General features: G+C 37.0%; 1 pseudogene; it reads left to right on the top strand.

Annotated features, from left to right (window-relative positions):
* Nucleotides 1-263: 263 nt before the first annotated feature.
* Nucleotides 264-1,222, top strand: LOC107135011 (annotated as a pseudogene).
* The last annotated feature ends 279 nt before the right edge of the window (nucleotides 1,223-1,501 follow it).

Genomic DNA, 1,501 nt, shown 5'->3' with positions numbered 1-1,501 from the left:
TTTTGATAACAATTAGATGTGATTTATTTCTGTAGAGTTTGTTTCCTCATATGACATGAATAAATTGGGTATATTATAGAGGAAAAATGATCAGAATAGATGCACTTTACTAGTCTAGGGATGCATGTCAGTCAGTAGTCAGTACTGATTGTTCCATTTTTAACTACTGTGATCATTCACTTGAGTTAGAAATAAATGCTGATTGTCTTTCTGTGTTTTTTTTTTCCAGATGATATAGTTATTTTGAGAAGTTGACCTGTTGGATGCATTCCATGGAAAAATTAGACAATATAACTGGACTCATTTTCCAGGGCCTTTTTTAGACCCCAGAGATTGAAGAAGTCTGTTTTGGGGTGTTCTCATTCTCTTAAACAGTCATTCCTCTGGGAATCCTCCTCATCACGCTGACCATTTTCATGAGAAATCTGTTGAAAACACGTGTATTTCTTCCTCAACTTCCTGTCATTGATGGGCATATGTTTCCCCTTCTGTCACAGCACCCAAGATGATTGTTGACATTTTAGCAAAGAACAAAACTATCTCTTTTGTGGGGTGCATGCTGCAAGTCCTTGGGGTGTATTTCTTTGGTGGCACCAGAATCTTCATCCTTATAATAATGGTTTGTGACCATTATGTGGCCATCTGAAGCACTATATGACCATCATGGACAGGGGGAGGTGCAGTAAATATTGTTGGGGACCTGGGTAAGTGGATTCTTCCATTCTGTTATCCAAGTGGCTTTGGTAGTCCACCTGGCCTTTTGTGGACCCAATGAGATCGATCACTACTTTTGTGATGTCAGCACTGTGCTCAAACTTGCCGGCACACACACCTATATTATCGGTGTCATTGTGACAGCCAACAGTGGTACCATCACTCTGGGGGGTTTTGTATTTTTGCTCATTACCTATAGTGTCATTCTGGTGTCTCTGAGAAAGTAGTCAGCACAAGGAAGGCACAGAGCTCTGTCCACCTATGGAGCACACATTGCTGTGGTCATCGTTTTTTTTTTTTTTTTGGTCCTTGTGTGTTCGCATACAAGCGCCCCAATGTTAACTTCTAGGAGGATAAGATAGTGGCTGTATTTTACACCATTATCACTCCCATGCTAAATCCTATAATTTATATAACCAGAAATGCAGAAGTAAACAATACTATGAAGAAACTGTGGGGCAAGAAGGTGTTTGGGACCTGTGGCAAATGGTTGGGAGTAATAATTTAAGCTGAATGATCTTAAATTTTGTTCACTCTTGCTTATATATAGTTCACAATGAACAAAATAATGATGCAACTAGATTTTCAGAAGAACAAATGAAAACTAGAACTTGTTAAAAACTAGAATATCACTCATCATTACTTAATATTAATTTTGTTATTTCTTAATCAAATGATTTTCTAAAATATTAAGACTAAAGTAGTCTTACTAAGCACAGAATCTCAGCATCATTATCTTATCCTCAATTTTATTTTTGCTATTTTCTTTATATGATTTTAAAACCTA

Source organism: Marmota marmota, unplaced genomic scaffold (genome assembly GCF_001458135.2).
Source record: "Marmota marmota marmota unplaced genomic scaffold, marMar, whole genome shotgun sequence".
In the NCBI taxonomy this organism is placed as follows: Eukaryota; Metazoa; Chordata; class Mammalia; order Rodentia; family Sciuridae; genus Marmota; species Marmota marmota.
The sequence above is the reverse complement of the archived record's forward strand: the minus strand, read 5'-3'. Positions and strand labels throughout refer to the sequence as shown.